Genomic DNA, 15,472 nt, shown 5'->3' with positions numbered 1-15,472 from the left:
ATTTGAGAGTTTTCGGGAATTTGTATTGAATGATGGTCATTTTACGCGCTTGACATGCTTCTTTTCCTCTTTAGTATCAGTATTGTTCTATAGAAACGGAAATAAAATTTGAATAATCTGAAAGTCCTACTGTCGTAATGCTAATTGACCTCTTGTTTTGGAGTTTCCGGTTCGGAAAACGGGTTGCAAATGAGTAGTACCATACTGTACAAATTCGTCTATAAAAACTCCTGAAAAGTGGTTTCAGAGTGTTCCAGAGATCAGTAATATGTGGTTTTCACTGTACCGGCAAATTGCCACCACGTTAACGCAAGAGTTCCCTAATTTAATGAAAAACGTTTTGCACTGTGAAGTTTACATCGATACACGGCAGAGATAAACTTTACCACATTTGCGAGCAAGAACAGCGTCATTCCACGAAATTAAACTCCTAGCGAAAATTGTCGTTTTTCCGACTACACCTCACAAGGGAACCTCCCCATCGCACCCCCCTTAGATTTAGTTATAATTTGGCACAGTGGATAGGCCTTGACAAACTGAACACAGATCAATCGAGAAAACAGGAAGAAGTTTTGTTGAACTATGAAAAAATAAGCAAAATGTACAAACTGAGTAGTTCATGGGCAACATAGGTAACATCAAGGATGATCTGAGCTCAAGAGCGCCGTGGTCCCGTGGTTAGCGTGAGGGGCTACGGAGCGAGAGGTCCTTGGTTCGTCTTCCCTCGAGCCAAAAGTTTACTTACTTCATTTTTACAAAGTTATGTGTCCGTTCGTTCATTGACGTCTCTGTTCACTGTAATAAGTTTAGCGTCTGTGTTTTGCGACCGCACCGCAAAACCGTGCGATTAGTAGACGAATGGATGTGCCTCTGCAATGGGAACCGAAAACATTTGATCCAGGAAAACACATCTGATACATTCTATAAGACACTGGTGCCGGCATGTGCGTCACATGACAGAAATGTTGTCGAATAGGTAAAAAGATTCTTCTACCTTGCCCGATTTATGTTTTCTTGTGGATGTGATAATCACTCCCAAAAAAGTGATGAAAACATAAGAGTTTGTCACATAAACTGCAACAAATGAATGCAACAGTTTCACAGTCACACAGTTTTCTCTGTGCTCTGTCAAAACATATGTTTTTAACGTTTTCAAGTTTTTCCGTGTGTAGACCGTCAAATCCTGCATATGTCGAAGCAAATCTGGACATGTCCTGGAATTTTGGAGAGCGAAGTTGATTGTGTGTGAGTGCCTGAACTCTGATAATTGTCTGAAAATAAAAATTTAAACTTTTCACTCGAGGGAAGACTTGAACCAAGGACCTCTCGTTCGGCAGCTGCTCACGCTAACCACGGGACCACGGCGCTCTTGAGCTCACATCATCCTTGATGTGGTCTATGTTGCCCATGGACTACTCAGTTTGTGTATTTTGCTTATTTTTTCATAGTTCCACACAACTTCTTCCTGTTTTCTCGATTGATCTGTGTTCAGTTTTTCAAGGCCTATCCACTGTGCTAACTTATAACTAAATCTGAGGGGGGTGCGATGGAGAGGTTCCCTTGTCAGTTAGTTGGTAGCTCAGTTCTTAGACCGGTAGACCATCAAATTTTACGAGTTGTGTACCATAGGTCGCCGGTTCGAATTTAACCCGAAAGAATATTTTAACTTAGGTGTGAAACGATTCGACAGACCTCTCGTGTGGTAGCCAAATCACAATTACAAAACTTCACCACACCGATCAGACACAGAATGTGATTGCTTTCTCCTTGCTGTTTACATGTGCCTTCAGTTGCAATCTCTCTTCACACACGTCACGTACAAAAAGATACTTTGCAGTTTGTGGCCACACACTTTTCATTTCATACAAAGAATGTTTTTATCTTGTTACTGTCTAGCTATGATCCTTACTGTTTAACCGTTTGAGGTTTCATCGTCTTATATGAAAAATGAAGTAAGTTTGCTTCAGACACTGACGTTACCTTACACACAAACATCACACCCCTAACGTTTGTGTTACCTGCATCTTGTACACGCTTCATATCTCTCCGTATGACCTCATCGCCGTACGCCTCTTTGTACTGTGGGCGTATGGTGATTTCTCAACTATTAGCAGTTAATTCCAAAAACCTGAGTTGTGGGTTCACGAAGTAAATGCATTTAGCCTTTGTTGTCCATTTCTCAAACTATGCTGTAAATAATACATCTCACCACCCAAGCAGCTACTGCAATCAGTTCGTGCTAGCGGTATTTTCGTGTTTGGTGTAAAACTTTCAGGAGTACGTGACCGCTACAGGATTCGAAGCTGCGACCTCTTTGCCGTCTGTCCGTTGCCCACCGAGCGCGTGCTGGCTGCGGTCTCTGGCGAGTGCCTTCAGTGAAGGAAATCAGCTCAGGGGTTTGCAGAGAACAGTTCTATTGTGCTTCGGGGGTCGTGGCTCGCGACTTGTAGTCGACAACCTGGTTGCTACATACCGACTCGTTTGGCAAACTCACACATTTCCTTAGTTTCGAGCGACATTAATGATGCTACAAACTGGAGAGAGAAGAATATCGGTCGTTGCACATACCGCCGCTCTACATAAACGCATCAACTTTGGCCAGGTTTCCACTATCAGTGTCCATACAACTCCTTTCTATTGTTACTTAGAAGTTGTAATTGCGATTCCCATCACTGCGTAGCGGAAGTAGTCCGTAAGAACGTCTTAACTTGGGCCAACACACACCCTGTAACACACTCGAACCTTCGTGTTACTCCTAGCCTGTGACGTCAGGAGAGCTTTAGACTTTCAGCCAATAACGGAGTGTTTTCGGTGATATGCCCAAATCTTGACATTTAATGATCTTTAAGCTTTAATTAGATAAAAGTAACTTTTTGCTAGGGTATTGAACGTAAATGCCATTTGAATGTTACAAGAAATGGGAACAGCAATAATCCAAAGGATACTCCCAGCATGGAGGAGTAGCCTGGTGGCCGTGAAGAAGCTGTGGCCGATGTGGGGGCCGCGGCAGCTCACAGTCGACCGAAAGCCCATCCGGCACCACATTTCGGCTCTCTGCCTGCCGACCGTAAACAGCACTGCTCCAGACTCCTTATGCGGACTCGTGGCTGTTGAGACACGGCCTACCCACCAGAGTCGAAGCAGCCGCCAAAACAGTGGACAAAGGCTGGCGAAAGTGCACCGAAGAAGCCAAAGGCCACTTCGTCAGCTGGTAAGGTTACGGCCACTGATTTCGGACTTCCCAGGCAATAATACTCACCCGTTACTTGGAAAAGGGCAGAAACAGAACTGGACTCTATTATTCTTCATTGTTGGATCGTTAGAAATTTGCATTGGCACGTCCTATTACCAGTTCCGTAACTTGAAACTGCCTTGCTGGGAACAAATTTTCATTGAGGAAGTGATAGCTGCAGTCAACAAGTATTTTTCACAGTTTGACATGACCTATTTTTGTGATGGATGAGAAAGGTGGAAGATTGCTGGACCAAGCTTATATGCTTCAAAGGTGACTGTCGAGAGGTTAGTTGAGTTGTTTACGACAAAAAGTTTTTCTCGCCTTATTTTACCAGACTTCTTGAATGACCCTCATAGGAGGTGCTCGTTAAGTGAAGTGTGACTGTTCTTTCTTCATCGCTATAATACAGGGTGGCGCTGAGAAAGGTAACCTGTTTAAGTGTGAGGGAAATGAAGTGAAATTACAGAAGCGAGGAACTAAAACAAAAATCACACGTCGTTAGATCCGGCCTACGTGGTGGCCATGAATCTTTGCTGACAGCTAGGTCCTCAGTGAAGACATCGTGGACTCGTTCCAGCGATACCTTAGACGTGTGGCATGTTGTCCCATCATGCTATAAGCAGCAGTATTGTCTTCCATGTTCAGTGAGCTGAGCACAGAATGTATCAAACGTTTGTTGAGGGTCGTGTCAAAAAGACAGTCGAGTAATGCGCGTTCCTGTTACACGGCGCCAAGTGCAGACGTTTTCATCGTGGAGTGGTTGCTGACAAACTATATTGGGGTTCTCTGTTGCCCAGTACCTCGTGTTCTGTGAATTCAAGTGACGAGAAAGGTGAAACCATGCTTACAGTCACTCGTGATATAATGGAAAGGGTATAACAAACCATCGTCGATCTTACTGAAAAGCCGCCTTCAGTAACGTAAACGTTTGACTAACATCCTCCACTAATTGTTGCACAACACGTTACGTCTTCAGATTAAAGCTCTTCAATATCTGGCAGGAACTCCTACTCAAGAGCACCTTTTGGAACAATTTACATGTAGACCTCTTTGGGCTCTCAACAATTATTCAGCAAGTGTCTGCGGTAACTTCTGCGTGTGCCAACTGAAGGAATTCTCCGTCGTTCTAAGTTTTGCACAGAGCCGTAGGTGCGCCTGTTTTTATACAGGCTCTGTATTTCTCTCTCTGCTGGTAGTCGTGTGTCCAGGTACTTGACTCGAAAATTTCGCCAATTGCTTAACCGAACCTGTTTTCACATATGATTCGACAATTTATTTCTTCTATAGTGTCATTTTGCAGACCGAAAAGCTCCTGTAACTTCACTGATGAAATGAACCGAAATGCTGACAGAAGAATTCTAGCAATTGATGATTTGGTTATAACAGATGTAAACATTACACTAGTTATTCTTCCACCTTTTCCGTTATGTCATTTCTTTCCCGCGTACCGTAAGCCGTACCATCAAGAGCAAAGTCAGGAACAATAGTGGTACACTCAGCGAAGATACGCTAATGAACAGTGTTTGCAAATGAACAGTGTAACAGCAATCTGATGAATAATGTCCGTCTTTGATTTGTATTATTTAAAATCATATTCGACGCTTACAAGGATTTCACTGTTTTTAACAGCTTTTAGTCATAGGTTGATATTGGCGACACCTGTTACTGGTGTGGCTTTGCCAGGCAAATGTAAGCAAGGGTTATAGGTGCTAAACTGCGAAAAAAATAGAATTATTTTCATGAGACGGCCGTACCTGTTTATTTATTAATAATTTGTCAAATTGTGGTTTTGTTTTTGAGATAAAGTAACCAACTCGTTTCCTAATGGAAGCCTATTTCTGGTCTTAGTTTTCATGTTCACCAATGAAGAGTGGTAACTTCTATAGCTAGGAAGTCGTGAATGGCACTAAGAATTCTAAAGCTTCGCTCTCCAGCTGTGGATATTTGTCTTTCCTCTTCATGCAGAACACGTGAGTCTTTTACGATTTAAATTTTATGTAAGCGTGATGTCCAAAGCAAAGACTGTTTGTCATCTTCGTGTTCAGATCGCTCAGTTGTACTGACATAGCTGCAAAAGGATTTCGCATCCATCTATGCCCACTATTAGCTTGAGAGTTCAGTTCCGTAAAGTAAATTAATAGTTTTTCTCCAAAGTTAGTCAAGCTGTGCATCGTGCAAGGAATGTGAGAAATTACACCACCAACTGGCCCACTTCTCTCTGACAGCCTTCTGAAAGTAAGGAACAGACTGAAACACTGCCTTCAGTAAAGACTTTGACCACAAACGGAATTTTGCCAGGACTGCTTAGATTTTATCCTTCACCTTTATATTCGTTTTCTTCTCTCCCTTGGAGGCTCTATTCTGTAATATTTGAGTGATTAAAATGAATTGCGAGTAATACTAACTTCACTAGTGAAAGAGGATCGCAGAAATAATTCAAACAAAAAGATTTGGAATCTTGTTTTAATGTTCTTAAAATTCAGCTTCAAGTTCCAGAATTCGTCAATACCTCTCCTTTGGAAAGCTACCAAATCTGAGGAGATTCTGATGATTCTAAACAGTCGTTTGCAACACTCTATTTGACTTCAGAGCTTTGATCGTTTTCTTTAAGCACGTCTTTCAGATCAGAAGGTAAAACCGTGGCTGCCAGAGCCTGTTGGTGGAGAAATCACTGTGTCCATGATACATTTGGCCTTACTGACTTAACTTCACAACGAGCCCGCTTCTCCTATCAGTGACGGCTTTACAACGTGTTGGTGTTAAGAGAACAGTTTCCTGCATTGTGGCTGTCTGACATCAGTAACAAAATGATAGCACGTCTCAGCTAACTGGAAGAGACAATTCTCTACCAATTGCTAAGAGTTCACCAGTTGACGGTTTGGTGTTGTCTTGCTGGAATCTGTCGGAAATGTCAGAGGATTCGGTCTGGGTGCCACAACTACCCCGTACAGTGTTTGCCATTAAGTCACCCCCAACTCTTGTAGCAGATTGTCTGTCCACTGCGTGAGGCAGCTCCTACAAGACTTGCAGAAATAGCTGTTAAAAGCAGAGAATACACATACCAAGTGTCAAGTCATTCTTTCTGTAAATAACTAGAGAGATTGAGACAGTTACTATCTGTTAAAAGCAGAGAATACACATACCAAGTGTCAAGTCATTCTTTCTGTAAATAACTAGAGAGATTGAGACAGTTACTATCTCCATTTAGAAACACATCGTGATTGAACAACCCTACTCTATAGAAAGAAGTTGGGGGAATGAGGTCTGCACCCCTTCTGAAGACACGTTGTCCAAAATCAGGGTGCTGCAACGGTATGGGAAATCTCGAAAGCTGTGCTGTTGGAAGAGTTTTACGCAGACAGGATATCGTGACATTGTAATGGATCACTGGTGGACAACATTCACCAGCTGTTGTTGTACAGGTCTGCACGTGCGTCGTACAAGTGTGGAGGGTGCCGTGTAAGGTGGGCTCGGTGGCGCCGTGTTTCAGGACCTTCCGCCATGTCGGCAGCTGCTGAGGTTCAGAGGACGGCGGCCGTGGACCTGGGCGCCCTGCTGGACGCGGGCGACGGCGCGGTCGTCACGCTGGTGGCGGGAGAGACGCGGCTGGCGGCGCACCGCGCGGTCCTGGCCGCCAGGAGCCCCGTGTTCCGAGCCATGTTCCAGCACGACACGCTGGAGGCCAGCTGCGGCGAGGTCAGAATTGCGGACGTGGAGGGCCCGGTGCTGAGGCAGCTACTGTCTTACATGTACACCCTGCAGGCACCCCAGCTGACCGACACGGCCCCGGAGCTGTTGACGGCAGCCGACAAATACGGCCTGTCCGCCCTGAAGGCCGCCTGCGAACAGCAGGTGGCGGCGCAGCTGGAGGTGGAGACGGCGGCGGCTGCAGCTGTGCTGGCGGTGAGGCACTCGTGCCCCAGCCCAACTGCGGCCGCCATCCACTTCATAAGGTCTCAAACACACAAAGTAATGGCGACGCAGGGCTGGGCAGATGCTATGCGTAGCTGCCCTGAGCATCTGATTGAAGTCAGTCGGCTGCTCAGTGAACCACCAGCAGAAGCCAGGTGAGCCCAGGGCAAGACGTTATTCTGTGTTTACCAATAATGTGTGTGTGTGTGTGTGTGTGTGTGTGTGTGTGTGTGTGTGTGTGTGTGTGTGTGTGTGTGTTTCTAACAGTACAATATTTGTGATTGTCTCTCCTTATAGCTCACAATGCTGTCATTGTCCTGTCATGACTGGTTTATCAAAGCTCCATATTCAGCCCTTTTTGTTAGCAGTTATGTTAAGTAAACAAATCATAGAGGGGATAATTTCAGTGTTGAAGAAATCCGTCCTCATTTGATTAATTCTCTTATGAAGCATGTGTAGAGTCCATTCATCTAGATTTTGGCATCAAGCCTTTGAACAAGATACTTTGATAGTGTACCTAGGAAGTGAGACTACTGCTGTGGGCACAAAACGGACACAGTGACGGGTGCAGTTTGTAGCCGACCAGATGAATGCTCGTGCTGTGATGTTCGGCAGCTTTACTAAAAGTAGCCATCAGCTGTCCGGTGCCACTGCTGCAGTTGACAGTATGATAGCTCCAACTGGCATCGTGCTGCATAATGAGGAGTTGAAGACTATTATGTATGTTGCACAGCACCAGAAAGATTTTAGCATTCTGCGACACGTCGAGGAGGACAGCAACGTATTCAGTTTCGCATTTCTCTTGTACCCGTGTGGCAGATACTGACCTACCCTACCTTCTAGGCGTAGTAAACATACTGCTGTCGCAACACGAGTGCCACACTGACGCCTCGCAGTGTGCATTCAGCGGCCGAGGCGGCTCTGACAGCCAGACCTGGGCACAGGTTGATTGTGAAAGCTGCGACTGCCAGCTGCTGCGCGAACATCCCGTGAGGTACTGACTTAGGTGACGGCCTTGGAACAGTACTGACGTTCGCGTTAAAGGTCTGTCCCACAAGCATAGAATGGCTACTCAGAAGTGCGATGTGTCAGTCGGGGTAATCGAGATCTGGTGTCACCGTCTGTGCCACAGTGAGCGTCCGACACAGTATAGGACAGTACGGCAGTAATTGGCTTCCATTTCCTCAATATATGTCTGCAATAGGCCAGCAACTTCAGTACAAAACTTACTTTGCTACCCTCAAACAGTAAAGTGGTGGTATGACTTAAAAGGCACACCACATTAAATATGCCAGGCTCCAGAGAGTAGCATATGGTTGTGTGTGCAGTAAACAACATGGTCTAACCACAGGGGCTCCCCAGACACTCCGTGACCAAACAACAAACCGCGCTGCTGCTGCGGTCGCAGGTTCGAATCTTGCCTCGGGCGTGGATGTGTGTGATGTCCTTCGGTTAGTTGGGTTCAAGTAGTTCTAAGTCTAGGGGACTGATGACCTCAGATGTTCAGTCCCATACTGCTGAGAGTCACTTGAACCAAACAACAAAAGAATAATGCAGTAAACAAGACAACATGGTCGCACACAATGCTGGGCCTTCCAGCCACATTTCCTTCTCCCCTCTGTTCAGCCAGTGCCTGGAATATGTGCTGCATGTTCCCCTTACAAACATGCAAGAACGGTGTGTACTTTTACATCACTTGAGTGCATGCTGCAGGAGCGTGTGCCAAATGTATGTCCTGTCTTGCTTGAAATCGTCTCTGGCATTACCAGAGGCCACTCAGTGAATACCACCATGTTTTCCTCTACTAGGGTACAGCAGATTTCATTTCCTAACCCATCTGTTGGAGTCTGATACATCTCCTACAACGTCAATATTGATAAGATATTTTTGCTACTCATCCGCATTAACTTACATTTCTCTACATTCGTAGGAAGCTGCTGTACATGTCCCCCCCCCCCCCCCCCCCCAATCAGTTTTCTGACTAGCACCTGCATCCTACGTGCTCAGTTATTTTCTGGCTGTTTTTCAATCTGTGTCTTCCTCTACAGTGTTTGCTCTGTTTAGCTCTCTAGCACAATGGAAGTTTTAATAGATGTCCTATCATCCTATCCCTTGCTCTTATCAATATTTTCCATATATTCCTTTCCTTGCCTATTCTGTGGAGAGATCATCTCATTTATTGCTTTACCTGTCCACCTAATTTTAAACGTTCTTTGTAGCACCACAACTCAAATGCTTCCATTCTTCTCTTTCCCAGTTTTCCCATAGTTCATGTCTCACTACTTTAAAATGTTGTGCTCCAAACGAACAATTCCACCAATTTCTTCCTCACATTAACGCCAGTGTTTGATGCTAGTAGACTTCTCTCGACCAGAAATGCCATTTTACCTGTGGTACTCTGTTTTTTGATGTACTCCTTGCTTCCTCTGTTGGCGGTTATTTTGCTGCGTAGGTAGCAGGACTTCTTAATTTAATTTACTTTGTGGTCATCAATCCTGATGTCAAGTTCATCGCTGTTCTCATTTTTGCTACTTCTCACTAAGTTTGTCTCCCTTTGATTTAATCTCAATCCATATTCCGTATTCATTAGCCTGTTCATTCCATTCAGCATGCTGTGTAATTCTTCCTAACATTCACTGAGGATAGTTATGTCATCAGTGGATCTTATCATTGATATCATTTCATGTTGAGTTTCAATTAGACTCTTGAACCTTTCATTTATCACCGTCATTGCTTCTTTGGTGTATAGATTGAACAGTAGGGGAAAACGACTGTGTCCCTGTCTTCCACACTTTTAATCCGAGCACTCTGTTCTTGGTCTTCCAGTCTCATTGTTCCCTCTTGGCTCTTGTACATATTGAATGTTGTGTGTCTTCCTACAGCTTACCCTTAATTTTGTGAGAGTTTCGTACATCTTTGACAAGTTATCACTGTTCAACGCTTTTTCCAGATTGACAGATCCTATGAACGTGCTTTGATTTTTCTTCAGTTGTGCTTCCATTATCAACAGCGACATCAGAACTGCCTCTACTGCTTCTACCTTTCCTAAAGTCAAATCAATTGACACTTAACACGACTTCAATTTTCTTTTCCATTCTTCTGTATATTATTCTTGTCAGCAACTTGGATGCATAAGCTGTTAAGCTGATGATGTGATAATTATCGCACTAGTCAACTGTTGCAATCTTTAGAATTGTCTGGATAATCTTTTTCTGAAAGTCAGTTGGTATATTGCCAGACTCACATTCTACACACTAATGTGAATAGTTACTTTGTTACCACTTCTCCCAATCATTTTAGAAAATCTTACGGAATGTTGTATCTCCCTTTTGCCTTATTTGATATTAAATTTTCTGAAGCTCTTTTAAATTCTGATTCTAATACTAGACCACATATCTTATCCATATCGACTCCTGTTTCTCCTTCTGTTACGACAGCCAAGTCTTCCCCATCATACAGGAATTTCGTACTAACTGCTCTCTTCTGTGCATTTAACAGTCTGTCTTAATGTTACCTTCTGTGCTCTTAATTTCACCAAAGTTTGTTCGGCTTTTCTGTATGTTGAGTGCTCCCAACAGATTTCTTCTCTTCTTTGTGGTCGTATTGCCTTAGCTTCTGTGCACTTCCTATTTCTCATTTTTAAGTGACTTGTTCATCTGTATTTCTGAATTCCCTGAGCATTTATGTACTTCCTTCATTCATCAACTGAAGTATTTCTTCTGTTGCCCACGGTTTCTTTGCAATTAGCTGCTTTCTACCTTTCCAGCCTCTGTGATTATTTGGAGAGATCTCCATTCCTCTTCAACTATGCTACCTCCTGAGCTGTTCATTATGGTAGTATCTATAACCACAGAGACTCTTCATCCCTTAGTACTACTATATCCCACTTTTTTGCACACCGATTCTTCCTGACTGTATCTTATACTTCAGCCTACTCATCACTACTAAATTGTGATCTGCATCCGTATCTGCTTCTGGGTAAACCTAACAGTCCAGTATCCGATTTGTGAATCTCTGCCTGAAGATGCTATGTAACTGAAATCTTCGCATATCTCGCATCCTTTTCCAAGTGTACCCTCTCCTCCTCTTCTGAGTCTTGAAGAGAGTATTTGCTATTGCTAGCTGAAATTTTTTATACATCTCAACTAGTCTCTCTTCTCTTTCATTCCTAGTACCAAGTCTATCTTCTCCTGTAACCCTTTCTTCTACTGTTACCCCTACAACTGCATTCCCCCCACTTTTAGATTTTCATCTCCCTTTACATACTGGATTAAGTGTTCAATACCCTCATAGTTTTTCTACATCTTCATTGTCAACTTGTCATGTCGGCATGTATACCTGAACTCTCGTTGTCTGTGCTGGTGTTGGTTTCCTCTCAATTCTGTTCAGATGAACCCTGTCACCGAACTGTTGACAGTAGCTCACCGTCTGCCCTACCTTCCTATTCATAATGAATCCTACTCCTGTTCCGCCATTTTCTGCTGCTGTTGATATTACCCCATTCTCTTCTGGCCAGAAGTCCTTGCCTTATTTCCATTTCACTTCAGTGACCACCACCGCATCCAGATCGAGCTTTAGCATTTCCCTTTTGTTATTGTCTGGCTTTCCTATTGCATTCAAACTCCTTACGTTCCACGCCTCGACTCGTATAATGTCATCCTTTCGTTGGTCATTCAATCTTTTTCTCGTGGTCATGTCACTTCTGGCAGTCTCCCCCAGGTATCCAAATAGGCACTAAGGTACGCGTCATATATCTTGGTGGCCGAGTTTAGGTTCGTTCTGCGCATTTGACGTCACAAATCACAGTCAGCCAATGAACAGAGAACGACGTTGCCAGATCTCGACTGCAGTGCAGAGCACGGACAAGTGTCTTCAATTTTAGAAACGTTCAGTCATAAATGAAGTAATTGAACAAAAGCAATGTCTTGATAGCAGACTTTCTTTTATAGAAAGTTTGGAAAAAGCATTCTTTACACCAATTGCTTCATATTCTATTAATTAATTAAACCAAACAAACAATAAGCCTCCTAATTCAGGCGATAGCAAGGGAAGGTGTTTGTATCAGTCTCACGAACCGCTTTTTCGCAATAAAGAACAGCGGTAATTGTTTATTTCCTATTGTACTTCGACGCAACGTGAGTAATTCATAGTCATCCCAACAGTGTTTGTCGGTATTTTGCAGACGTATAGAGTGCTCCACGAGATGCGAGAAATGAGTAGCTGCGTTGGCGTAATGGTTAAGATGTTGGGCTGCTAATCGGAAGATTCTGAGTTCAAGGCTTGTTGCATACTTAATATTTTATTTATTTAAAAACAATAGCGAAGTGTCTTACTTAATGAATTTTATTCGTTTGAATGTAATGTTTTGAAATTTCCTGTGCTTCATTATAATCATAATAAGTTTTCAGTTTTTGTAATTTTCTCCTCCAATATTTCTTTTCACAGCAATTAAAAACAACGAAAAGGCACACATACAATATTCATGTTATCCGTTTTGTTTGTATATCGCCTCTTCCGCAGTCGCTGTTTTACTATTCATATTGAGATATATTCTTTTGCGGCAGTATTAAAAGTATTATTTAGAGCAGAATTTCGGCTCGTACGTTGCCGAGCTATTTGATTGTCTGACGGAATTCTTTGCTTCGCTGCTTTGGCAACATCATATTCAATGGTTTCGTCGACTGATCTATGTTTTGGCAAGTATTTGCTGTCCGTTGTGACAAAAACAAAATGTTTGCGCACTGTGCCTCACTGGCAATATATTTTAGTTTTATGTTTTATTACGTCCAAAATTCAGTTTTGTGTACTTCGCCAACTTCGTTTTAATCAGAACGTTTTAGAAAAAAGCGAAATGACTCTGGTATAAAGAAAGTTTTGTTACAGTTGCTAAAGATAAAATATTTCCCAATTTATAAACACTGTTTATGTTATAAAGGGTGTTCATTTTATGGGGACATTGAAATCTCTTGAAAACGACACACAGAGCCAAAAGAAATCCTAATGAAAATTAGTTCCTCCCGGAAGGGGACATCCAATTATAACAAATTTGACTACAAATTCGTCGAATTTGGTATCATTGGATGTCCCCCTCTGAGACAAAAAAAATTTAGTTATAAATTTGTTTGATCCGATGTGTAGATTTGCGGATATTTCAATGTCTCCAATTAAAATGAACACTGTATAGTTGGAACCATGAACTTCTGCGGTCGATTTAAGGCTCGTTCTACGCACCTGACGTCACACATCCGCTGACAGCCAATGAGTGTTCAGTAGTTTTCTGAACGGTCTGCTGGGAATGTCTTGGCGAGTGCGAGTGTTAAATGTGATTGTAGTTATTCTTTGGTGAATTTTTATCGCATTTGTTGCAAGTTGTCATGGCTGATAATGGTGGTAAGCGACAAACTCTCCATAAACAGGCGAGGGACATCATTTACCGGATTCACGCTTTTTTCAAGCGCGAAGTAGAAAATAGTGGACCTATCACGGATGTCGCCAGATCTCAGGAACGCACTGCAGAAGCGACAGGCGTTAGCTTGAGAACCGTTCAGCGGATTGCCAATGAAGGAAAGTTATCTACGGAGACCTGTGGAAGCCCACTTTTCAGATCGCCAGGGAAATATCGCACTCGTGAGAGGACTGTAACTAATTTAGATAATTTCGACAAAGATGTTCTAAGACGAGAAGTACTCAACATGTACAACACAGGCTAATTTCCTACTGTAAAAAAAAAATCACTGTGAAAATGCGTGAAACCATAAATTTTAAAGGTAGCATGACTTCAATGAATAGAATACTTAAAAACATTGGATTCAAATATGTACATACCAATGACAGAAGAAAGTTTTTAATGGAACGTAGTGATATCGCTGCTTCAAGGGCACAGTTTTTAAGACGTATTATTGAAGTAAGAAAATCCAGGAATAAGAACATTTTTTTCTTGGACGAAACATGGGTGAACCAAAATCACACAAGGAAAGTGTGTTGGAAAATGAGTGATGGTTCGGGTGGGTTTAAAGTACCAGTTGGTAAAGGTGGACGAATAATTGTGCTTCACGCTGGTTCTGCTTCTGGATTCATTCCAGAAAGCAAATTAGTGTTCCGGGCAAAAAAGAGAAATTCAGGGGATTATCATTCCGAAATGAACTCTGAGACATTTAAATTGTGGTTTAGGAATCAGTTTCTCCCTTACTTGCCTGCAAACTCGGTGATTGTAATGGACAATGCGAGTTATCACTCTGTTGTTGTTAAGACACCCACAACAAGTACAAAAAAAAGCCAATATCATGTTATGGCTTGCAAGTAAAAATATTCCACATACTGCCAACCAAACTTGTGCTGAAATGTTGAATCTTGTAGTGCTTCATAAGCCTCGCACAAAAGTTTATGAAATAGATTGTATTGCACAGGAACATGGACACACAGTTTTGCGTTTGCCACCGTACCATTGCCAATACAATCCGATAGAGTTAATTTGGGCACAAGTGAAAGGGTATGTCGCAGAACGAAACGTGACATTTAAAATTGCCGATACAGAAAGGCTTCTGCACGAAGCACTTGACAGAATTACTCCTTCAGCATGGGCTGAATGTGTTCGGCATGCACAAAGGCTACAGGGGGAGGACATGGACAGGGAAATTGTAATTGACAATCTGCTTGAACCCATCGTCATAACTCTCAAGACCTGATGATTCGGACTGCGACACTGACTACAGCGATGCAGAAGACTATCGCAGCGATTGACAACAATGAAGGGTAAGGCACATACACAATAATACTCATGTTCTCTTTCTTGTTTTTGTTCCACAGTTGCAATTTTACCAATGGTATTGAAATATATTCCTCTTCTGCAACTGTAATAAGCGTCTTATTTAGACCAGACGCGTTTTTCTCTTTTGAAGCATCTTCATTGGACAGCATTTTGTCTCCTCCATTGCCAAGTCACCTTTCATAGTTTTGTGCTGAGGTAACACAATATTCAACGTTTGTGTCGGCCGATCAGTGTTTTAGCAAATAAATGCTTTTTGTGTGTGCCACACACAAAAATTATATTTGACATAGCTCAGAGCACTGATACACAGTATATTCAAGTCCTAATGTTTTTGTAAGTCCACAGTTTTGTTTAACGTATTTTGTGTACTTCCTTTTGATTGATTGAAGTGCTTTAAAATAAAGTCAAACGCGCCCGGTGTAAATAAAACTTTTATTACAGTCGCGAAAGACGGAATATTTCTCAATATTACATACGACACCAATCTGATACTTAAATTAAATGAGATGTTGTTATACAGTAAATTTTATATGAAATTTAGGTATCTTGTCCACATT

This window comes from Schistocerca piceifrons, chromosome 11 (assembly GCF_021461385.2).
Source record: "Schistocerca piceifrons isolate TAMUIC-IGC-003096 chromosome 11, iqSchPice1.1, whole genome shotgun sequence".
NCBI classification, from domain to species: Eukaryota; Metazoa; Arthropoda; class Insecta; order Orthoptera; family Acrididae; genus Schistocerca; species Schistocerca piceifrons.
The sequence above is the reverse complement of the archived record's forward strand: the minus strand, read 5'-3'. Positions refer to the sequence as shown.